This window comes from Octopus bimaculoides, chromosome 2, assembly GCF_046866305.1.
Source record: "Octopus bimaculoides isolate indiv1 chromosome 2, ASM4686630v1, whole genome shotgun sequence".
Lineage (NCBI taxonomy): Eukaryota > Metazoa > Mollusca > Cephalopoda > Octopoda > Octopodidae > Octopus > Octopus bimaculoides.
This window is the reverse complement of record NC_142929.1, coordinates 10129873-10156393: the sequence shown is the minus strand read 5'-3', so window position 1 is coordinate 10156393 and position 26521 is coordinate 10129873. Positions and strand designations below refer to the sequence as shown.

Below are 26521 nucleotides of genomic sequence, written 5' to 3'. Positions count from 1 at the left end.
CTACCTCGTCGACGAGTGACAGGGACCTTCTCTTTGTGGCTGGAGACTTCAACGGTCATGTCGGACGTCGTGCTGGAGGCTTCCATGGCATACATGGAGGCTATGGCTTCGGTTCCCGCAACGAGGAGGGAACCAGACTGCTGGAGTTCTGTGATGCAACCAATCTTATGGTCTGCAATACCAACTTCAGGAAACCTGCCAGTCACCTAGTCACCTACCGCTCCGGCAGACACTCTAGCCAAATCGACTACATCCTCGCCAGAAATAGGGAAAGAGGGCGGCTTATAAATGCCAAAACCTACCCTGGCGAAGAATGTACCCCACAACATAGATTAGTAGTTAGCGACTTTGGGATCAAGGCAAAATGGGTGCCCAGAATTAGACAGGCTTGGAGAAGAAGGGTGTGGAAGCTTAAAGACCCTGCAAACGGACAGAGACTTAGAGACAAGTTACTTGAAGCATTTAACGAAATAGAAGGGGATATAGCATCATACAACGTGGAAGACAATTGGAGATTTCTGCGGGACAACCTGTTGAAAGCCACCGACCAGATTTGTGGGTGGTGTAAGGTCCCCTCCCGACCCAGAGTAACGTGGTGGTGGAACAAGGAGGTAGACAGGGCTATTAGACAAAAGAAACAGGCTTGGAAGGACTGGAAGAACGGTGGTAGCAGGGAATTGTACCAATGTGCCAGAAGGGAGGCTAGGCGACAGGTTTATTTAGCCAGAGGGGAAGCAGATAAGGAAAGATTTGCCAATGTTCTGCGCCGTGAGGACCAAAGACTCGAGGTATTTCGTGTTGCAAGACAGTGTAGGAGAAAGAATAGTGATGTTGTAGGAGAGAAATGTGTTCGCATGGATGATGGTACGCTTGCATTAAATGAGGATGCAAAGAAAGAGGTCTGGAGATGCCACTACGATAGATTGCTTAATAAAGAGAATGAATGGGAGAAAGAGAGCCTGCCGTATGTCGACCCAATAGAGGGACCAGCTATCCGAGTTGCTAGTACAAGGGTAGATAAAGCAATTAAGAGTATGAAGACCGGGAAAGCCCCCGGCCCATCAGGAATCACTGCAGAGATGCTCAAAATATCTGGCAGTGTTGGCTATAGCCTAGTCACCCGTATTACGAACCAGGTGATACACGAAGGAGTCATACCCAATGACTGGTGTAGCAGCATCATAGTCAACTGCTACAAAGGTAAAGGTGACGCTTTAGATACAAATAATTACAGAGGCATCAAGCTGTTAGATCAGGTTATGAAAGTTACAGAGAGGGTCATAGCCCAACTAATTAGGGAGCGAATCAATTTAGATGAGATGCAGTTTGGGTTCGTGCCAGGTAAAAGCACTACTGATGCCTTATTTCTAGTGAGACAGTTGCAGGAGAAATACCTAGCTAAGGATAAACCTCTGTACCTGGCTTTCGTTGACATGGAGAAAGCCTTTGACAGGGTCCCACGATCCCTTATCTGGTGGTCAATGAGGAAACTTGGGAGAGAAGAATGGTTAGTGAGAGCTGTGCGAGCCATGTACAGAGATGCTGCCAGTAAGGTGAGGGTTGGAAATGAGTACAGCAATGAATTCCTGGTAGAGGTAGGGGTCCACCAAGGTTCCGTCCTCAGCCCCCTATTATTTACCATAGTCCTCCATGCAATCACAGAGGAGTTCAAGACAGGTTGCCCCTGGGAGCTCCTCTATGCTGATGACCTTGCCCTAATTGTGGAGTCACTATCAGAACTAGAGAAGAAGTTTCAGGTGTGGAAGCAAGGTCTAGAATTGAAGGGCCTTAGAGTCAACCTAGCTAAAACCAAAATCCTAATAAGTAGGAAGGTAGATAAAACACAAACCCCTTCAGGTAGATGGCCCTGCTCAGTATGTAGAAAAGGAGTAGGTAGTAACTCTATAAGATGTACCCGGTGCAAGCTATGGACACATAAGAGGTGCAGCAACATCAAAGGCAGGTTAACTAGCAAGTTAGTTTTTGTTTGTGGCAGATGTTCAGGTGCAATAAAGACTGCAAACAAACAGGAAACAACTTCTATCTCATTCCAGGGTGAAAAACTAGAGGTAGTCGATAGCTTCCTCTATCTGGGCGACCAAGTTAGTAGTGGGGGTGGGTGCGCTGAAAGTGCAGCTGCTAGAATAAGAATAGCCTGGGCAAAGTTTAGAGAGCTCTTACCCCTGCTGGCGACAAAGGGACTCTCACTCAGAGTAAAAGGCAGACTGTATGACGCATGCGTACGAACAACCATGCTACATGGCAGTGAAACATGGGCTGTAACTGCTGAGGACATACGTAAGCTCGCAAGGAATGAAGCCAGTATGCTCCGTTGGATGTGTAATGTCAATGTGAATACCCGTCAGAGTGTAAGTATCTTGAGAGAAAAGCTGAACATTAGAAGCATCAGTTGTGGCGTGCAAGAGAGACGATTGCGCTGGTATGGACATGTGGTGAGAATGGAGGAGGATAGCTGCGTGAAAAACTGCCACACCCTAACAGTTGAGGGAACCCGTGGAAGAGGTAGGCCCAGGAAGACCTGGGCTGAGGTGGTGAGGCAAGACCTTCGTACATTGGGCCTCACCGAGGCGATGACTACGGACCGAGACCTTTGGAAATGTGCTGTGCGTGAGAAGACCCGGCAAGCCAAGTAAGATCGTTGCCAGTGCCCCTGGACTGGTTCTTGTGCGGGTGGCACATGAGATGCACCATTTTGAGCGTGGCCGTTGCCAGTACCGCCTGACTGGCTCCTGTAGGATTTTCGAGCGAGATCGTTGCCAGTGCCCCTGGACTGGCTTGTGCGGGTGGCACATAAAAGACACCATTTCGAGCGTGGCCGTTTTCGTGCGGGTGACACGTAAAAGCACCCACTACACTCTCTGAGTGGTTGGCGTTAGGAAGGGCATCCAGCTGTAGAAACTCTGCCAAATCAGACTGGAGCCTGGTGTTGCCATCCGGTTTCACCAGTCCTCAGTCAAATCGTCCAACCCATGCTAGCATGGAAAGCGGACGTTAAACGATGATGATGATGATGATGATATAATCTGTCCAATCCAATATATTTCATTTGTTTTATTAATTCTCAAGGAAAAGTGGTACGTTATTTAAAATTATCTTTATATTCAATATATATATATATATATATATATATATATATATATATATATAGATAGATAGATAGATAGATAGATAGATAGATATACATACATACACACAAACACACACATATACATATATCCAGAAGCACTGTGTAAGTACATCATGGGTATAAAGATATAATTAGGTTTCTTTTTTTATGCAACATCTTTAAATCAATATTGAATGTACAATAAATAATGAAATAAATGAAATAATATAATATAAGTTGGAATAAAAATAAAATATAGAGAGAAGCCATTTTGATTATTGAAGAAAGAGAAAGAAAACAAATGATTCTCATAGTAAACCCGAGGGGAAAAAGCAATAAACATTACCAGTGTAAGGAACAACCCGAAACTAATTATATTTTCTGTGACTGGCCACAAATGAGCCAATATTAGCAGTTGTTCAATGTGGAAGCAAATATCTAAAGACCAATCTTTAAGATTGTTGCTGTTAAACCAACAACAGCAACAAATAATAATAATGATAATGATAACAATAATGATAACAATAATGATAACAATAATGATTGGATTTGAAGAAGAAGAAGATGATGATGCAGAAGTAGGATGTGATGCTGACAATGACTTTCGTTTTGTATGTGATGACAAAAATTACCATCTTGAAAGACAAAGGAAATTCCTGCCTGCATGACAATTTGCACTTGTGTAGGTTTATTATTGTAATATTAAGCTGAATTGAAACAGCTTCCACCTACAATAAGAAATCTCTATAGTTTTGTTTACTAAACCGATGGATAATTGCAAACTTCTGTTCAGGGGTTCTAAATCAAGTCATCACCACCCACAACATTGTGTTTAATCTTTAATCCTGCCAGTCATGAGGAAGAAACAAACGAATAAATAAATTAAATGAATGATAAATAAAACTAGAAAGAAGGTTTACTTTACGTTCTTTTTTTTTTTTTTTTTTAACTTTTCATTTCCATCTTGTTTCCAAATTTCTTTTTGCTTCCATGTCTTCAAAGATAATGGTTGATTAGCTTTCAAAGAAAATGTTCGAAATAGTTGAAAGAGAATACATCCCCACCACAAAGTATTATTTTATTTGCAACTTGAATTCTTTGTGTGTGCATATATATATATATATATATATATATATATATATATGCACACCTTCATACATATATATTTATTTTATGTTCATTTTTCTATGCTTGCATGGGTTGGCGAACTATGTATGGAAAACCTTTTTTTACACCAGAATGCCTTTCCAGTCACTAAACCTTACCTTTTTTTCAAGTAATGGATTCTTTATTCCACTCATTTTTGAAAGTGCTGTGCTACGGGACTATTTATTGACAGGGAATATCTTTGAACGTGCAGAAAATTACCTGGAATCAAAGGGAGAGATGAAAATGAGATTATGGAAAGGAAATCGGGTGATAGGAGTGACAGTATTGAAAAGGAAGAAAGGAAAGTAGAGACAATGTAAGACATATTGGAAAGACAATAATGGCAAGGTGTAAAGGGATACTAATGGTAGAGAGTAATGGGAGAGAGTGAGTGATGGATGGTCATAAAATGGTTAGTGGTTAAAAGCGTAATGAATGCGAATAATGAGTGACCTGAAGGAGAAGGATCAAAGGCTAGCAATACAGAAGGGTAATTTTTAGCTGATAAGAGATCACAAGTGATTAGTAGTTGAGATGGCAATGACAAGATAGTAACAGATATCTAAGGAAGAGGAAGTGAAGATTATAGGAGGGGGCTGTATCAGAACTCACGCATTCTTGCATTAATGAGACATTGTGATGATGGGAATGAAGGAGAAGACAATAATGGCAAAAATTGTGGTTTATCAGATACCAACACATCTAATGCAATCCTTTCTTAAGAATTGTGACGAGGGAGAGGGACTAGGGGCCAGTGAGAATGTGGTACTTTGTAGTGGATTTAATGCAGGCAGAGGTAATAGCTCTCTGAGCATTTTCCAACCTATACTCGCTTCAGAAAATCTACTCCAAATACTAATTAAGTCAACAAGGTGACTAAATCTACCTGACTATCTGAGGGAGTCTATTTTCTGTGTGCTCTTTAGGCTTATTTTCCTTCTGCATCAGCCACATATGAACTCAAACCTCAGTTGATCTGCTTTTAATCTCACAGTACCACTTGTGTGTTTACACAGGACACAGTGTATGGAATGTTTGAAGCTTGTTAACATTTGTTGTTTCATTTGTTTAAGTACAGTATATGAAATATATTAATATTTCCATAACCTAGCACACAAAAATCTCTCATTACTTGTCATTCACTAAGTGTCTCTTCACCTATTGTAAACATAAATATTCACACATTTTGATAGTATCATAACTTTCCTTGTGAAGAAGTCAATGTTTCATTATTAAATCTGACCTTTAATCCAATAAAGCTTGTGGCTACTCATGTGTAAAGTAAATTATATTTGCTAAAAACTTATGCAAGATACCTTATATATATATATATATATATATATATATATATATATATATATATATATATATATATATATATATATATATATATATATATATATATATATAAGGTATCTCACATTGTCTCTGATGAAGGGATATCCATAACATCCCACAAACAACTGTAAGACTATATCAATATCTTTTCCCTTACAAATGCCCTGAAAACTCCTCACACACTTGGCTTTGTTATCTCTTTTGTCTAATATATATGTGTGTACAATGCAAGCACACACACACATATGTCTATATATTGTTAAATGGTTTGACCCAACTCTACAAGACTATTTTAGGAGCACATGGGACATGTCTTTTTCATCAGATGCTAGGGTGGCAGGGTTGGAAGACTAAGTCAAATTCAAGATGGCTTCTAGCTGTTAGGCACCTATTGGTCTGCTCAAATCAAAGGGTATTATTGTTATCAAAGCAATACCAGTTATTTAAAAAAAATTTAGGCCCATGTGTTTGGACAAGATGTTGGGATGATGCTGGCACCACTTTGATGGCATGCTGCAGTATAGTATATTAAGGAACATCAGTTCGTTGTATTGGGTAACACAGATGGTTGGATGGGATGTCTGTGTGAGTCAGTAGCTTAGTCATTGTTCGGTGGAGTATGAACACATTAGTGACAACCAATAACTTTAAGGGAAGGTATACACAACATACACACTCCTTCAGGTACAGAGATAGGGAAAACGTTGCCTTCCTGTTCAGCTTCATCCAAAGACTCTGTGACCAACATAGAGTATTCCTGACAAGGTCCCTCCTTACTCACCTGGCGCTAGCAATTGCCAACTCTGCCTCTACAAGGAACTGCATATAATAGCCAACCCATAGCATCCACCAACAGGAAGAATGAACTATCTTGGCATTGCCACCAGAGATACACTCTATTAATGAACTTCAAACCTCTGACAGCTGACAACCTGGATATGCCACCCTTGGCCTAACTGTTCCCCATCTAAGAACAGAGGTATTTTATCTCTGTATTTGTAAAGACTATACTTCATTCATGTTGGTCCTGCAATCTCAATTGTAACTCATCAACATCAAATTTAGTTCCTCCTTCCCCCATGTAATGTCTGCTGCTGCTGCTGCTGCTAATGTGTGTATATATATATATATATATATATATATATGCATATATATGTGTGTATACACATGTAAGTATATATATATATATGGATGTATATATATATATATATATATGGATGTATATATATGTGTATATAAATATATATGTATATGTGTGTATATAAATACATACATATATATATATATACATATATATATATATATATATATATATATATATATATATATATATATATATATATATACATATATATATATATATATGTATATATATATATATATATATATATATATATATATAGAGTTATTAATATTTCTCAGTCTCTCTAAAGGAGACTACGGCAGCGGTACTGGAAATTAATAGTTATCGCCAAGCCAACATGGCAGTCCCAAAATTAGGACGAAAGCTGCCGTGAATTAGCTCCAAGAAGCCATCGCCTCTAGCTAGCTATGTGACACACGAAACCTGTGTCCTTTATAACCTTCGAACAGGGGAGGTCAGCAGTGTCCCCCTGCTGGTTTGGCATCTGCAGACTAGACTAGTTTCAGGGTGTTGCCCCTTGTCAATGCAGAGTAGCCAAGCCTTAGCCAGGCGGCGCTGCTGACTATCTGCTCGAAGGTTATTTATCTAATTTCAGTGGAATCTATCCACTGGTTTTCAGAAATAGAGTTATTAATATTTCTAAGTCTCTCTAAAGGAGACTACGGCAGCGGTACTGGAAATTAATAGTTATCGCCAAGCCAACATGGCAGTCCCAAAATTAGGACGAAAGCTGCCGTGAATTAGCTCCAAGAAGCCATCGCCTCTAGCTAGCTATGTGACACACGAAACCTGTGTCCTTTATAACCTTCGAACAGGGGAGGTCAGCAGTGTCCCCCTGCTGGTTTGGCATCTGCAGACTAGACTAGTTTCAGGGTGTTGCCCCTTGTCAATGCAGAGTAGCCAAGCCTTAGCCAGGCGGCGCTGCTGACTATCTGCTCGAAGGTTATTTATCTAATTTCAGTGGAATCTATCCACTGGTTTTCAGAAATAGAGTTATTAATATTTCTAAGTCTCTCTAAAGGAGACTACGGCAGCGGTACTGGAAATTAATAGTTATCGCCAAGCCAACATGGCAGTCCCAAAATTAGGACGAAAGCTGCCGTGAATTAGCTCCAAGAAGCCATCGCCTCTAGCTAGCTATGTGACACACGAAACCTGTGTCCTTTATAACCTTCGAACAGGGGAGGTCAGCAGTGTCCCCCTGCTGGTTTGGCATCTGCAGACTAGACTAGTTTCAGGGTGTTGCCCCTTGTCAATGCAGAGTAGCCAAGCCTTAGCCAGGCGGCGCTGCTGACTATCTGCTCGAAGGTTATTTATCTAATTTCAGTGGAATCTATCCACTGGTTTTCAGAAATAGAGTTATTAATATTTCTAAGTCTCTCTAAAGGAGACTACGGCAGCGGTACTGGAAATTAATAGTTATCGCCATATATATATATATATATATATATATATAATAGACATCAGCTCTGGAGATCAGGTAGAATGTGGAAGTAATAAAGAGAATGATTATGATAAATTTAGCAGTGTCCGCCGAGACAAGATAATAACTTCACTTGATTTTGTTAACTCTCAGAAAATTCATCAAACATTATCCCCATTGTCTGCGAGTCTTGATTGGAACTCATTTTCTCAGTTTGCTGATAATTTATTTTTCTAGTCTTCTACTGCTTCAAGTTCTGAAATTTCTCATTTTAAATGACATTTTGTTTACTAATATCTATTTCATCATAGCATCAAGGTTGCTTTAATCTATTTACCAGCTAAGATATATGGGAACATTCTTTATGTATTGGAGTTACTCTACAAATGTTATTCAGTATCCTAAATAACTTCTCATCAGAATTTAATAAAGAATAGACACTTCTATTAGAATTATTCTTTTATTCACTTGGACTCTGACCATGCTGGGGCACCACCTGGAAATGTTTAGTTGAACAAATCATCTGCAGTGTTTATCTTTTTCTGTTTAAGTATGGTATTTCTGATGATGGTGCCATATAAAAAGCCCTGCTGATGATGTCACATGCAAAACACAGGTGATGGTGCCACTTAAAAAGCTCTGGTGATGGTGCCAGTTAAAAAGCACTGGTGGCGGAGCCATGTAAAAAGCCCCCAGAACACTCTGTAGAGTGGTTGGAGTTAGGAAGGGCCTCCTTCTCACACTCCACTGTCTTAAACCAGAATGATTCACTTGCTTTATTTATTTTTTGTTTAATTTTTTTACTTGCTTCGGTCATTTGACTGCGGCCATGCTGGAGCACCATCTTTAGTTGAACAAATTGATCTCTGTAAGCCTAGCACTCATTCTGTTGGTTTCTTTTACCAGACAGCTAACTTACGGGGATGTAAACACACCAATATTGATTGTCAAGCAATGGTCGGAGGGGACAAACACAGACACACAAATGTATACACACACACATATATATAACGGGATTCTTTTCAGTTTCCGTTTACCAAATCTACTCACAAGACTTTAGTCGGCCCAAGGCTATAGTAAAAGACACTTGCACAAGGTGCTATGCAGCAGGACTAAACCCAGAAACATGTGGTTGGGAAGCAAGCTTCTTACTACATCTGTGCCTATCCACATTTATTGACAATCGAGAAACATAATGGTTATATGATAATCCCTTTTGTAAAAGGCGGCGAGCAGGTAGAAACGTTAGCACGCGGGGCGAAATGCTTAGTGGTATTTCGTCTGTCTTTACATTCTGAGTTCAAATTCTGCCGAGGTCGACTTTGCTTTCATCCTTTCAGAGTCGATAAATCAAGTACTAGTTGCATACTGGAGTTGATCTAATCGACTGGCCCCCTCCCCCAAAATTTCGGGCCTTGTGCCTAGAGTAGAAAAGATCATTATCCCTTTTGTGTCTCACGTAAACAAATTAGTGGTAGCCTCAGAGGAGACGAAACAGTTATATTTCTTCTATGAGTTGTTTTTACTAAACCAGGAGCCACAAAAACAATTTTTTCTTTTGTGGGGAGGATATTGTAACATGAAAATAAATGTACAATATACTTTCAAAGGGAGATATCAATTTACAATGCATATTGTGCGGAAGGCTTTTGAGTGAAACAGTTTTCTTCAATCGATTCACATTTGATGCTAATCTAATCAACCACCCACGCGATCTACAAAGACGTGTACAGTGCAACAAGGGCTTCAGTTATTTATTTACTGACTTATGTGTGTCAGAGTTCTGAGATTGTTCTTCTATATTTAGTAATTTTTTAACAAACTCAAAAAAAAAAAAGAGAAAGAAAATTTTTTTTTTTTTTTTTTTTCTGAACGAGAGAAATAAACTGATTAAATAAGAAGTTAGAAAAGACAAAAATAAGTTTGGAACCCACCCACACTCAGAAACAAATATAAATAAAACATATGACAATGAGTTCTTCCTAATTGTTAAAAATACAGAAGCAATGTATATATTGTTTTTGCCATTGACATATCAACAGATTACTCATTCTATAGCGCTGCTTCTGATAAATATTATTGTTTTCCATTGAAAAGGATTGACTTCTGGTGGGTGGTAGTTTGTCAAAATATCACCACTTTGCCATTCACACTAACTCATACATACATACTTATATATACGTGTGTGTGTACTGCCGGTACTACAAGTATATTTATATATCGATATGCATGTATATCTATATCTGTCAGTGTGTTTACAGTTAACTTTAACAACCCTAACCAATGGTTTTAAATGTGGGTGTGTTTGATGTATGTTTGTGTGTGATTGTGTGTGTGTGTGTGTCTGTGTGTGTGCAGGAGTGACTGCAAACAAACAATACAGCTTGTATGATGGTGAATATTTCTTCTTCATTTACAATTAATGCATAATCTCAAGACAAGGAGAAATGGATACATACACACATATACCAGTACAGAAACGTATATACCAGACTTCTTTCAGTTTATATCTACCAAATCCACTCACAAGACTTTGGTCAACCCAGGGTTAAAACAAAGTACACTAGCATAAGGTGCCGCACAGTAGGATTGATCTCACAGCCATGTGATTGATAACCAAACTTCTTAACCATACAGCCATGCTTCAATGTATTATATAGACATATATATGATTACGCAAAGTAGTGGAAACCACCTGGTGGGCTGTATATCTGTTCGTATATATAATGTATGAAGTATTAATATAGTGATGAGATAAAGATTGCTAACAAACTGTGCTTCTGGAAGGGGAATAGCAATTGGCTGACCAATTTGGCGAGTAGCTATGAATAAAAGAGCTAATTCTTTTCAAAATTCCACTAGGAGCACTGTCATAAAAATTGGGAAATAAAAACGGTGAAATAGCCAGAGATCCCAAAACAGCACAATCTCAATTATCATGTCTCCACACTTTAATATCTCTCATTCTATTCATGTGCTTTGGTTCGCATTAATGCAACTTGGTTATAGAAGACATTTAGTAAAATGCCAAAAAAAAACCCCAATCATTCTTGGTGTTAAAGGATTTCTCTTGATATATTCAACAACAACCTCAAATGCCTGTTCTGATAACATGCCTTAGGTTTCATCTATGTTGCTTTTAACATAACAGAAAAGGATTTTGTAAACTTCAAAGAAATACCTTTATTAATTCGGGATTGGAGACTACAGCAGAGATATTCATCTCTTTTTTTTTTTAATACAAGGCCTATTGAATAAGGCATTAAAAGTGTCACGACATACCAGCAGTTATTAGGGAAAGTGTTACGACAAAAAAAAAAATGTAAATAAAATATTATTTTGACAGAGAAAGGGACATATCTATAGCACTTTACTACGAATGAATGTCTATGCATCAATATCTTACGTCACTGAACGCCAAAAACTCGCATGTCAAAAGTCTACCCTTGCACGCTTTTTGAAGTCTTTGTTCCCCAGCAAACAAAATAAGCAGGCCATTGAGGGAGCTTATATGTTGTTTCAAGATCTCTCGGAAATAGCAACCAAATCCCTCAGCATCTACACTATTGCTAGGTTTCTCAAACTAGGACATGCATAAGATTTGTTAAAAAAAAAAAACCCAAAACACTGGTATTTTGGAAATATCACAACCAGTTACTTTTAAATAGTGCAGGTAGGTTTGTAAGGGAGAGTGTGCAACAGGGAGTACAGGAATACAACAGGTGGGGAAACAATGGGGTAGGGGCTTGTCTGGGACAGATTGCACGAAGGGGCGGTGGGGAAGAGGCTGGACATAAACGACATGGTTTTATGACCTCATTTTACTAAGGATAGATATAGACTTATGTAAATGTGATGGGTTATCCAACTCATAGGTCAATGGTTCTTAACCATATTTTGCCAATGGACCCCTTTCAGTCCTCTTTTACTTAGGTAGACTCTCATGGACATTTGGTGTTTTTAAAATATCCTATTTCATTTTTATGATTAAATATTAATAGGAATTGTATTAAAATTTGTTAAAATATTTCGCGTATCAAACCAATTTAATGAATATAAATATTAACAACAAAATCTTCCATAGACCCTTAAGGGCCATATGAACCCCAGCTGAGAATCAGTCATACCTGCATGTATGTACGTCATATATGTTGTTTGAAAGTCTTGACTTGGAAGTATAATAATTAGCAAATTACAGTTGCAGTATCTGTTTATGGTATGCACTATTGTTTGTTTTAAGATATTCAACCATTTTACATTGTTTTATTACAAGGGATGCGCCAACACTGCCAGGCATGAAGAAGCATGCTAGAAATATAAAAACAGTGGACATTGTAGTCCGAGATATACAATTATGAAAAAAAAAAAAAAAAAAAGGATAGGATGGTCAAAGCGGGACTGCTTTTCATTATAGTTCTATTCAGTGATACCTGACCTGGAGCTAAACGACAACATATATGTAATCGATCTTTAAGAGAAAAAAAATAAATCCATGAAGACAAACAATAAATAGATAAATAAGTAGAATCTACGTCCTCATGCCTGATTGTAAGTTTCTTCTAAATCGATTGTAATTCCTCCCTTGTTACTAAACTCAGTACATAATCACAGGATAAAAAGAAGAAAAGAGATCACGAATTACTTTGAATGAAAAACCACATGAAATAGCATTGGAGGAGGAAAGTAAAATGAATGGGAAGAAACAGAAGGTAAAAAAAAAGGAAGGAAGAAAAAGATGAAGTAATGCAAGAGTGGGCATTCCCAGAGTTCCTCTTGGGTCAACATAATCGATATTGTCCAAGAAACAATAACTATCACTGTTTCGGAAACACCAAAAGAAACACGGTTTAGAAATAAAAATAACTCGGTGAAGAAATATCCGTCAAAAGAAAATAAAATTTCCAATCACAATCGATCTATAAATAGACAATCATTTTCCTCGTATATTTCATTTATTTAGCTGTTATTATTATTATAATTATTCCTTTTTTTTATTTTTTCGTTTTGATATACAATTTTCAAAGTGGAAAAATCAAACAGGTAACGGTTAAAATAATATAGACATGACAGGTATTTCTATAAGCAGAATAATTAATGCAAAAAAAAAATTCGATCTCTCGCAAGACAACTAGGCCATTAGATGAATGAATGAGAGAGAGTAAGAAAGAAAGAATGAAAGAAAGAGAGAGAGAGATTGCAAATCGAAAGAGTTAATACTATCAGACACACATTCGATTAATGCAACTACCAGGTGATGATGTGCATTGAATCACAGATTCATTACAAAAAGGTAGGATGAATGTAGCAACATAAACATAACTATGTTAATATCACTATCATTACTCTTATAAATTTTGTATATTTATATTATTTATATCACTATTTTTCTCTCCAAACAAAACCATGCTTGCATATACTTACCTTAAAAAGAAAAAAAATTAAGCTACATGCAAACAAAATTTAGAAATAAAATCCGTAACCGTATTTTACTATAGAGAGAAAAGAATATTATTGTAAAAGAATGGGTTCGAACTGTGTGTCACGAATGAAGTAAATATTACGTAAACATTGCGATTAAGATGACAATCACCTCGTGAGAATAAGTGATTTAGAATGTCTTAATTTGTGCGCGCTGACCTGACCGTATTAGTAATTCGATGACCTCAGACACATTGACACACCGGCTGTTCGTGGGGAAAAATAATAATGATACTGATTTTACACAAGGATGATGTATATTATTCCTGGAAATTATTCCTTCGGTTTACGATGTGCACTGAGACACAGGTCCATTCAAACTAGAAATTTGATGCAGGTCGAAGGCTAATGACCAACAGTATGAAGATTTGTATTTAATTGCACTGCTGGTAGCAATCAATAACATTGAAATACAATATTAAAAAAGTAACAACGATGCAGTAGTGCACACACTTGTTATGAGAATGAGGTCAAAACGAAATATACTAAAATATGAATGAATAATTATGATAAACAAGTATAAAACACCAAATATTTTAATAATGAATTAAGATATATAGGAAAAACACCTTTTCTCACTTATTTCAATTGTATAAGTATATTATTCAGCAAAATTCATTTCCTGACAAGACGTTGATCCAGCGTGATCTTAGGCATTAGTGGTTTAACGAAGACCTGAAGATATCTTTCTATATCGCATACTACTTATACATGCACATACATTTATGAAAAATTGTTTTATGTAAACATTAGTGTCTAGCTAGTACACACACTTATTTGAAACAAGTTCCACTTGTGTCTGTGTGAGAATATATATATATATATATATATATATATATATATATATATATATATATAGAGAGAGAGAGAGAGAGAGAGAGAGAGTATTAGGAAGAAGAACCAAGGTTCATGAACTCATCGATGAAAATCCAGTCACTGTGAAACTTAATTTAATTTTAATTTTTAATAAATTGAATTTAATTGAGTTTTTACCTGTAAATTTGGATTTTTATCCCTATTATTATTATATATGTATATATATATATATATATATATATATATATATATATATATATATATATATATATATATATATATATATATATATTTCTTTTTTCTTTTGAGAGTGCTCAATGACAGTAAAATGTTCTCAAGCTCACAGCGATTATATAATGGTATATGAGTTGGTTAAACGCAAAGACACTCTTGAAGATAAATCTAGCTCCACATTGAAGTAATTACATAAGATGTATGTTTTCTTCTGAAAGATTTGTATTTTTAGCCGTTAGCCCAGGGATATACTGATGCATGATGCCATCATAAGTGTAAATGCAAAGAGTTAAGAATGGAATTCGAAATTAACGGAATTTTTATTGATATAGTTAAAACAACAGCTCATTTCAATGAGTAAATTTGAAATTGCATTTTTAATGTTAATGTCGGTGATTCGAACACTCAAAGAGACTTTTGCATTTAAAAGTTTGGTGGTATAAATCACCGGTTTCTTACAGTTCGCTGTACATAATAAAATTCTCATATTCTTTTGCAGTGCCGTTGATAATGGTCTCGCGTGGTCGTATAATTCTTTGGGAATCTGGTGGTCAGAAATACAATGGGATATAGAGAAAGATAAATATACAATGTGTTAGGCATTTGTTCCTATATATAGCTTGATATGGTTTTCAAGTAACTTTTATCTTTTACTTGTTTCACTCTGTGGACTATTTCTGTGCTGAGCACCTCCTTGCAGGGTTTATCAAAAGGAACCGACCCCAATACATTTTTGAAGTCTAGAACTTATTCTCTCTTATTTTTAGATGCCCTTACTGTACTTATATAATATAAAATTGTGGTGGTCGCATTATTTTCGAATGCCCCCAAATAAACGATAAGAGGATAAAATATAAAACCAGTTTCCAAGTACAAAAAGGGTCGCTTTCTATTCGAGATTGCAATGAACTCTAGTAAAACCGCTATGTATCTATCTATCGTGCGTGTATGTATATATATATATATATATATATTGTATGTATGTATGTATGCATGCATGCATGTATGTATGTGAGGAATCGCACACACACACACATGCATGCATATATACATATATGTGATACACACACATGTATATTTTATAGATGCTGTTTGCAAATATGGATATGTATAACGATATTTATTCTTCCGTCGTATTTATTGCTATTATTTTTTTTCATTCTGTTGATAAACATGATGTCAGATGTATCAGTCTCTTTGTCCCCCCTTAGGTTATCATCAACATCATGTTTTGTTTGTTATATTAATATATGAAGAACGTGAGTGTGTCGGCGAAGCCATGATACAGTGTCACTTGAGAGCTACGTCTTCAGCAGAATGTCGATTAAAAATATTCTTTTTATACAACAAAAACTTAGAAAATATTTAGAAAGCAAAAAGTATTGTAAATGAATAAATAAATTAGCAACCATCTGAAACTTAAGTGTATTACTAGTGTTTTTGTATTTTTGTTTCCTGGATATCTAGTATTAATATATCAGAATACATATTTTTAGAAAGAAATAAGAGAAAAAAATATGTAGAAATCGGAGAAGACCTGTTGCATGTGAAAATAAATTACTAGCATGGAGAAACAGGATTTGGAGATTACTAACAGAAGCAATCAGGCGAACTACGGCAATTATTCATTGCTTATACATAATAATGATAATAATTATTATTGTATATATACATGTAATACGGGGAAATTAATGCGCGCTCGCTCACGTAAATAGATGCAATAACGGGCGTGTTTTGAATGGGAGTGGAGAAGTGAGAGGTTGTATTGTATTGTTCATAGTAACAATCAGATCTACAACGGACTACATATTAGGAGCTTGTAGTTGTTTTGTCGAGTGAGTTAATTTAAGGAAGCGTGTATTGAAACCAAAACAAATTAGAAAGTGCGACAAAACAGCTGAGTGTAGTAAATGACAAATCAACTGAAGCAGTCTTTCATATCAATCACCATTCGCAGCCGCATTTTCGGAGCATCGCATCGTTGTATAAGCGTTATATTTAGAAATAATATTTGAGTTTATAATTTATTTACACATGGTAGGGATGGAAAATTGTTGAATTAAGGTGTTATAAATATTTTAGTGTAAATTCACTTGTCTTATGAATTTTTACTCAGAGTAAATAAAGGGAAATAACTAGTCTCTGTATTCAGGTCTGCTCCGGGTACCTTGTGCTATCTCCTCAACACTAGCTTTCCGTGTCGTTTATTTTAATTCATATTTGTAAATGTATGAACTCCTTCGAGTATATTTTCGTTTGTTATGAAATTACCATTATACAGGGTGTCCACAAAGTCTGGGTACATGAAGTAAATAAAATAATAACATAAACAATTAAATATAAGAAATAATAATTTCTTAAAGCATGTGTTAATCCCCATGTACCCAAACTTTGTGGACACCCTGTAGTAGACCTATTTACCGTAAATATGTATATATATAAAACCCATATATAATCCCAAAGTATTACGTTGCAACATTCCTCGTATTGTGCATGCCGTCCTTACATGCAAACATGCACCTATATACATACAAAAGCTCGTGTGTATGTATAGATATATATTTTTATGTGTGTATGTACGCACTCATACACATAGTAATAAGATACATTAGTATGTTGACGCATCAACAAGTAGGGCGCCAGAAATGGCAAAGTACAATAACATAGGGTTCGCAGTGAGATAAAACAACGATGAAGGTATCCTGTGTTGCTGGGATACTGTAGATGAGTACCAAATCCAATATAAACCACAGATCCGAATCAGGGTCGGTTCTAGGTGCAGTGTAGTTATGAAAAAGAACTAAATTGGTATTTGAAACTTACTAATTTTAACCCTTTGTGTTTGTATATATATATATATTGTGCGTGCGTGCACAGGCTGCAGCAAAAACCTCAGATTCACCATTAAGCATTTCAACAGATATGCCCCTCTCCAACCTGTGATGCTTATTAAAAGAGCGACATAGAGACACCATTAGCATCTGCCTAACTTCACTAGCTCCACACTAAAAGCTGTGTAAAATATGGGGTGTTTCTGCTGCACCCTGTGTGTGTGTGTATATATGTATATATTTTAGAAATAAAGGAAATGTTGAACACAGAAGTATAGCTGCGAAAACAGTTTAGAGAGTAAAGTAAAATATGCTTATAGGTGAAAGAAAGTTGCCAGTAAGCTGCTATTTGAAATTGAACTCTGTACCTCTGGTCATTTTCTTCTTCCATTTATACTCTGATCCTCGAAACTGTTCTTCTGTGTTTGAGATTTCCTTCATTTCCAGTCTTCCATGGAAACATGGTCTGGCCCTGGATAAATATTACTTAGCCTTGAAACAGGTAATGGTTGGTGACAGGAAATACATTTAACTGTGGAAGATCTGCCTCTAACAAATTTCATCTAACCATGCAGGTATAGAAAAGGGGATGCAAAAATGACGATGCATAAGTGATTCAAAGCCAGAGAGTTTTATGCTTTGTACTTATGGAACTCAGTTACAAATCACAATATTTGTAAGAAGACAGAAACTGCTCGGAGTGTGTCATAATGTAGCAGTATATAAACTCTGTCTGTTTTCCCCAACTGCACAACGTTTTCCTTTAAGGACTTTTTTCATTCAGGGGAACAGAAAAAGTCGCAGGGAGTAAGATTGGGCGAATAGGGAGCGTGGGTAAGCAAGGTTGTGCTTTACTTGGCAAAAACTCTCTCACACTCAAGGCAGTGTGTGCAGGCGCATTGTCATGATGAAACCATCGCTTTCCACTTTGGGGCGTTTTCGTCTCACCGTGCCTCACAAATGCTTCAGAACCTCTGTACATATCAAACGGTCTGACTTACACAGAATACAAATGATATAGAGAATTAAAGGGGACGATGAATAGTATTACAAATACAACAACTGCTTTTGAGGGCTCGGTGGTCCATAATAATGTTTGTAGATTGATTCCATCATAGGATGAGACGAGTCTCAAACATAAGATCTCTTCCCTGAAGACAGAGGCTCATCTCATCCTGTGATGGAATCAAATATTATTATGGACCACTGAACCCCTGGAAACAGCTGTTACATTTGTAATACTGTTCCTCATCCCCTTTAATTCTCCATATCATTTGTATTCTGTGTTAGCTGGACCTGTTTATATGTATACATATATACATTTTCTGTATTTCATGAATTTAATATACTTCATATACTGATCTGTCTAAATTGCTTGTCCTTACATTTACTTATATATATATATACATATATATATGATAGTGTATAGATAATTTACGTATTTATACATGAAAGAGGTGACCTTTGACAGGACACCTTACATACTAGAAAGGGCAGTTAAAGCCCATATATATATATATGGTGATGATGTGGCCTAGTGGTTAAGGTGTTGCACTCACAATTGTGAGATTGTGGGTTCAATTCTGAGACCGGGTGGTGTGTTGTGTTCTGGAGCAAAACACTTCATCTCATGTATCATCTTCCACAGGAGAGATCATCACAGTAATCCCTCAACTACTGTGGGTGTTATGTTCCAAAAATCCCCACAATTGGTGAAAATCTGCAAAGTAGAAACAGTACTGTACTGTATATTTTCAAAAATTATTTTTCGAATTTGTATATATTTATTTTATTATAAATGCAAAACAACACCACAGAGGAATGGATGTAAGCTTAAATAATAAACTGCTATATGGTGAGAGATTACTGTGTTTATATATGTGTGTGTGTGTACATATATTTAGATATATATATATATATATATATATATATATATATATACATAATTGGCTTCTACACACTTTACAACTACCAAATCCCTCTCACAACTTGATCAATTTGTGGCATGGTGGGCTGGAACGTGAAACTGCAAGATTCTGAAGCAAATTTCTCATCCATACAACAATACTTACACCCATATAGAACCTAAGATGATAATCAGAAAATAGATCACAAAGAAAACAAACAAATAAAAATTTTAAAAAAAACACACAAAACCCAAAACTGAACATTAATATATATTGATTAAACCAAAACTAATAAAACATTTTTTTTTCTATTATGTAGGCTTCATTTTTCCAATATTTCCATCTGATTAAAATTTTCCCTCATTAAAATTTTAAAATAGTTAATTTTAGCAAAACAAACTCATTATTATTATTATTATTATTATTATTATTATTATTATTATTATTATTATTATTATTATTATTATTATTATTATTATTATTATTATCATTATATAATTTTTATTAAACATTTTCAATTACACTGCTACTACATATATATGTTTAGTTTTAATTTTGTAAATGTATGTTGAAGTTGCATTTTTATTTTTATTTAATTAATGTAAACCTACGTCGTATACAACCGCTTTCATTCCGAGTCATGGGACCAAACAATTATTTTTCCTTCAATTCCTGTTGGACTTTGCAATGTCATTATTACCTTCCTGCATGCAATGAATTGAGTGATGTTATGGCTTTATAGCATTTCACTAAATTTTGCAGTAAACCTTGTTTTAATTGTTATATTTATATATTCGTTTTGCAAGATTCTTGATGTGAATTCTTGTGTTGAAACAGATATTGTATTTGTGGATGGTCATGTTGCCAGGTTTGCCAGTGAAAACATATGCGCTCTATATTTGGTGTTCACTTGCTTTAGCTTTATGAAACTATTGGGTTGGTGCATAATTATTGCGGCTTTTTTTTTCCAACAAATTTTATTCAACAAAAACAATAACAATATTTAACAAAAAACATCTTTTAATGATGGTCTGACCTTCTGCCAAGCAAATGAGAAGCAGTATTTGCAGTAGATGGTGAATATGCTCCGGAATAATCATTTAAAGATGTTTTTGTTACATGTTATTCTTTTTGTTGAATAAAAGTTGTTGAAAAAAAGCCATAATTATGCCCCAATCCAGTAATACTATAGACAGATAAATGAAACTTATACTATAGACACACAAATAAATGGAATTGAATAGTTAGATACATAAACAAAATATAATAAATTAGATTAAATGAATGTGAATAAACAGAGAATATTGATAATGTTGGTACCATACACATTCCCCCACACACGCTTACTAAACATAGACACACACAGGGATATATGCATGCACAAATAAAGACACATACAATAAGAATACCAAATGGCAGATTATTAGGAAGGAGAGACACGAAAAAGAAAGAAGAAAGCAAAGGACCACTGATGAGGTCACAGAAGTGTGACTAAAGAACTCTGGCCGAAATACAATAAGCTGAAGCAAGTCCCACTGTATAACACTTTGGGCAAGTGTCTTCTACTGTAGCTTTGGGCTGACCAAATCCTAGTGAGTGGATTTGGTAGATGGAAACTGAAAGAAGCCCATCGTGTATATAAATATGTATGTATTTGTGTGTCTGTCTTTGTCTCCCCACCATCGCTTGACAACCAATGTTGGTGTGTTTACGTCCCTGTAACTTACCGGTTCAGCAAAAGAGACTGACAGAATAAGTACCAGGCTTACGAGGAATAAGTCATGGGATCGATTTGTTCGACTAAAGGCGGTGCTCCAGCATGGCTGCAGTCAAATGACTGAAACAAGTAAAAGAAATATTGTAGAAGTATAAAGCAATTTATTGCTCATAAACTTTACCAACAGAATGTTATATGGACCCCCGAGGGTCATGTAGTGACCCTGGTTGAGAATCACTGATTTCTTTAAATGATTGAATGAGAGGAATCTGTATGATCTCTTGACTTACTAACAATAAAAGCTAAATCTCTTGTGGATTACACCCCAAGCTTAAAGGAGGATTGATCTGCAAGAGCAGCCATGAAAAACAAAAAAATGGAGGAAAGAAAGAGAGTCAACCAATAGCTAACCTTTGATAAGTTTGAAAAGGGAAAAGTTCTAATAAAGACTATTGTGTCATTTGTTAATTAAAAGAGCAGTTGAGGCTGGAAGTTATAGTCTAAAGGATAGAATTAATGCCAAAGAATAATGAATTATTTGAAAAAGAAACTCAAGAAAAGATGCTTCCAGAAATCTTCTACAAGTATCCAATATTGAATTTTTTCTCCCCTTCTTACAGGTTTTAAGAAATCTTATAAAATATTTTTTTTTCTTTAAGCTCATTGTTGACTATTAATATAACAGTTGCAATAACAATAATTTTAATAATTTGTTTTTATATAGCGTAATGCTTTCGGCAAGTGGGTTTCCTTGTTATTCTTTCTGAATAAGGCTGGTGGTTTCTATACAATTCAAACATTGAATCATAATTAAACAATTAAAACACTTACAGTTATCTCCCCACAAAAAAACTAACTTAATACATAAAGTTTAGTCTTCACTACTTCATCTTAATGCTACTTATATTAACACTTATTTTATTGAATCTTCCAGACAGATGTAAGTTAAAGTTGATCTTGGCACAATTTGAATGTAAACTACCCAGACGTATACTTATTGTTTAGTATTAGACAAAAATACATAAGATAAACAACAACAACAACAAAACTGTCATGCCATCTTAATGTGTGTGGTTATGTTGAGGAGGGTGGGAATGTTTTATTTAAATAAGTCTAGTTGTGTTGGCCAAAAACAATCTGTAACCCACCTTCGTGCTTCTCAAAGTCTTGTTTGTCACTTGTGGTTTTACATCTTATTTCTTTATTGCCCACAAGGGGTTAAACATAGAGGGGACAAACAAGGACAGACAAAAGGATTAAGTCGATCATATCGATCCCAGTGCGTAACTGGTACTTAATTTATCGACCCCGAAACGATGAAAGGAAAAGTCGACCTCGGCAGAATTTGAACTCGGAACGTAGCAGCAGATGAAATACCACTAAACATTTCACCCAGAGTGCTAACGTTTCTGCCAGCTCACTGCCTTGTGGTTTTACATCTGTTTAATAAATCACTGGCATACCTGCAGGCCAGACAGCGTAATGTGGAGGGAGCTCATTCCCTTAAAACTTTAGCATTTAAACCAGCCATATATGACCCAAATATTTTTACCTGTTTTTTATTCAAACTAGCTAGATCCAGCCTCTTACACATACCTTGCCATGTTATGCTAGATGTTTTGCAAACAGCTTGCACATGTAAGTGTTACCTGTCGAAAGCTTCGCATACTGAAAGCCAGCAAGTGTATGGGGTCATCAGGAGAGAATGCGTGCCATTTCAGAGCCTACCTCGCGACAGCATCATTGTGCACTTCCCCCCCCCCCCCCCCCCCCCCCCCCAGTCACTGACATGAGGCCCCACTTGCTAGATCAACTGGTTATCAAATAGCTCAATATTCTTCTAGCCATTGCTCATCATTGCTTTTTAACAAAATCCAGGGGCTAGTCCTTTCCACTGTAATTTGGGTATCGTTCTTGGTGGTATTTGCTTTACGATGCATTAAGCCTAATGATAACAACAATTGCCTCACACTGTGTTTAATGAATCCTCTACATCTGACTTCAATTCGAAAATGCTCTGCTTTCCAGCCTGTGTCTTCACATTCCTCAAGGATATTTAGATAACGGTCAATCTTTTGAGCCTGAGCGGCATCCATGTTATTTTCATGAGGAACCATTAACTCGACTAGATTCACAACTTTCTTTCTTCCACACCACATTATAATCCCATCATGAAAACCCTGAAGCTTTGAGATAATGCACGATTATTTCAAAATAATATGAATAAATGAACATTAAATTTGATAGAGTAATCTGAATGCTAAAGGATTAAACCTTTAGTGTTTAAAGGAGCCATATCTGGCCCCCAAATATTCTTCTTGCTTTGACATCCCAATCAGCCCTTTGCACTTCCCTACGGTGCCATTCTAAAAATAAACGCTCACAACATCAAAATCTCAAAACTATGAGATAATGTATGATTAATTCAAAACAATATGAATAAATAAGTATTTCATTTGACAGAGTAATCTAAATGCAAAAAGTTTAATACAAGGTAATGATACATCTGTGAAGTCATTTGATTGACCCAAGGCCATTGTCCTCTTATGTCTCATGTCATTCCTTCTGTATACTTTTATGTTCCATCCTTCGTTTTCTGTTTTTTCCTTGTAATCAATTCTGCAAACCGCATCCTAACCATCTTTATAACTTGTCCTGTTGAACACTTCATCATTCTTGTGGCAAAAATTAAAAAAATGAGTGTTATTCATTTTTTTTTCATATTGGCTTCAATGCCTTCGGTCCTTGTTACCAATAAAAGAATCTTTATTGTTGTTGTTATCATTAAAGCAGTGACCTGGTAGGATCGTTAGCACATTGGACAAAATGGTTAATGGCGTTTCGTTTGTCTTTATGTTGATACATTCTTGACTTCTTTGAGAATAATGTTCTCATCAGAAAAGACAAGATTAACATGCTGACAAGAAGACATTCTTTTCTTAATTTGTTTTCTGGTAGCAATGTCTGGGTAGCTTTCTCTGATTTACCATCTGTTTGTAACTTCATCTTCATCATCTTGTTGTCACTGTTCTCATTGTAACCATGACTTCCACTCTGATATCATCAACATTATATATGTGTGTGTGTGTGTGTGTGTGCTATAACTTGGCCAAGACTAAACATTCTGAAAGAAGTAGTCAATTAAGAGCAAGCATGGCTATGTGGTAAGAAGCTTGCTTCCCAACCACATGATTCTCGGTTCAGTCCCACTGTGTGGAACCCTGGGCTGGTATCATCTACTATGGCCTCAGGCCAACCAAAGCCTTGTGAGTGGGTTTAGTAGATGGAAACTGATAGAAGCCCATTCTATGGGTCAGGTTTCAAGTGAATCATCTCCTTAAATAGTAAAGCACCCAGGCTGGGTCAATGAAATCATTATCATATGCTAAACGATAATTAGAGTAGCAAAGTAATCACAAATTTATATTCCAGTTGCATGTGTGATTACAAACATCTGTCTGCACCCTGGGTACAAACACTGCACCAATTGTCTGCACTCAGTAAACTCCAGATCTACGCCAATTGCAGGTGATGAGTAAGGTGAATAATAAACAAATAGCAACAGATGGACAGTGGTTCACTCACTACAGCTGTTTCAGACATGGTTTTTATTGATGAATAGGATTATTACATCATGCAAAAATGAAAAATGGAAAAGTGTTTTCATCAGGTGAATATATATATGAATTAAACATTTCAAAGAAACATTCTAACAATCCAAGAATATGCCATTTCATGGCTCTCTGGCAAAAGAAAAAAGACAAAAAATCTGAGACACTTCCCTTTCTCCAGAAGGCAAGCCAAAGAATAAAAGACAGGAATAAATTATTGGCTGCCACTGAATTGGTTATATATTGAAGATAGTTTTTCAAGAGAACTATCAGGTATTTTGCAATGATTAATTATAAAATCTTCCATCTTTAGACGAGCACAGACAAGTTTTCAGAAGAGACTCATTTGACATTTTTGGCTTCGTTTCACATTTATTTCAGTCCTGTTTAGGTTTGCCAGATATTGACCATAAATGTGTTTACTTTATCACTTTTCTTTAGACATAGCTTTGAGATTTTGCTTCTTGTTGCCTCTCTCTCTCTCTCTCTCTCTCTCTCACTCCCTCTCTCCCTCTCTCTCTCTCTCTCTCTCTCTCTCTCTATCTATCTATCTATCTGTATGCATTTACTCATACAGACTAACAAACTAGTATGCATACATAGATACATGCACACAAACGCATACGTATCTATGTATGTACTCAACTACATATAAGCTATTCACAATTGTGATTCTGGGAAAACGTTATTCAATGAAGTACTCAATATGTAATTATTGCAAAGGTGAAATGTGTGTGTGTATGTGTGCATGAGTGGAAAAGAGATATTTTTCTGTGGGTTTGTTCCCCTGCTTGTAACATAAACAGAGTGCAGCCTGCACTTATAACCAGTTGGCAGAAGATCAGCCTGGGGTTTAAAACTGTAGAAACATCAAATAGCCATATTGATGTGGTCATTAACTTCACTTGTTTTCACCTTATCTACATTTTAAATCATTTTCTTTCTTCTGTTGGTGTTCTCTAATCTGTAGAATAAACCCTTATATTTTAATTTAGTTGTTTTATCCATTTTATGTGGGACACACTCTGAAATGGAGCAAGAAGAAAGTACCTCTGAACATTTGGAAAGTTTAGAATAACATCTATTCTAATTCCTGTGCAAAGGATGCTATCCACTGCTCATGCAGTCCATCTTGTGCCAGCATCTGCTGGTATGTAGGTTCTGAATGTCATGGCTGCTAATGCATGGACATGCATCGAGGCTGTACAACCTGCAGATTTTCCTGGACATTGAGCAGGTGTGGTCTCCATTTGTAAGATATATTTTTCCACAGCTCATCACTTTGATAAAGTTGCAGTCCTGAGTCGATAAAAGATCAGAGTCTGGCACCTGGAATGTCATCAAGTGCTGCCTGCCCTCTACCAGTTGGACAGTGTGGTTGGTGCTGGCACAGTATATAGAGATCTAGTGATGGGTAAGAGTGATGACATTCTTGTGAAAATTCTTGGTATCGATGAGGATCAACAAGCTGGTCTGTTTCAAAGGACTTTTGCGCTGGGGACTACAATGAATAACTTCCAAAAACCTCTGGCTTACTAGTGCTCCTTGGTAGGTTTGTGATAAACTCTACAGGCATGGAAACACTGCTAGGCAGGACTGCAAAATGGGTGAAAAGCAATGAAACTATGCTGCACATACTCTTTCAGTGTCCAAGCATTGCTAACTTGTAAAGTTATGTCAAACACCCATTGTCATTTGTAGGTGCTTGCTCTGGTCTGTTTAAAGTTGGTGTTGAAGGGTGACATT

General features: G+C 36.2%; 1 protein-coding gene across 2 annotated transcripts in view; it reads left to right on the top strand.

Moving 5' to 3' along the window:
• Positions 1 to 26521, top strand: part of LOC106872119 (complexin) — a 286577-nt gene that overhangs the window by 72748 nt on the left and 187308 nt on the right. Inside the window, exon 1 of one of the 2 annotated variants that reach the window (XM_089340745.1) lies at positions 13454 to 13471. The exons of the other annotated variant lie outside the window; for it this stretch is intronic. The gene's annotated coding sequence lies outside the window, so the exon portion shown is untranslated. Of the gene's footprint in view, positions 1 to 13453; positions 13472 to 26521 lie in introns of those variants that run through there. 2 annotated transcript variants of the gene reach the window in all.